Raw genomic sequence first — 279 nt, forward strand, 5'->3', positions numbered from 1 at the left:
ATTCCGACTTGTTGAATGGGGTTGGTAAGAACTTTCCAACCTCTTCTTCGGATCTCATGGCGGATCTCCGGATATTCACCCTTTTTGAGTGAAAAAGGGACCTCGGGGATCACCTTCTTCAAGGCCACAACTTCATAGAAGTGGTCTTGATGCACCCTTGAGAGAAATCTATCCATCTTCCATGACTCGGAGGTGGGAGCTTTTGCCTTCCCTTTCCTCTTTTTAGAGGTTTCTCCGGCCTTGGATGCCATAATGGTTATGGAAAAACGAAAAAGCAAC

Source organism: Arachis duranensis, chromosome 6 (genome assembly GCF_000817695.3).
Source record: "Arachis duranensis cultivar V14167 chromosome 6, aradu.V14167.gnm2.J7QH, whole genome shotgun sequence".
Lineage (NCBI taxonomy): Eukaryota > Viridiplantae > Streptophyta > Magnoliopsida > Fabales > Fabaceae > Arachis > Arachis duranensis.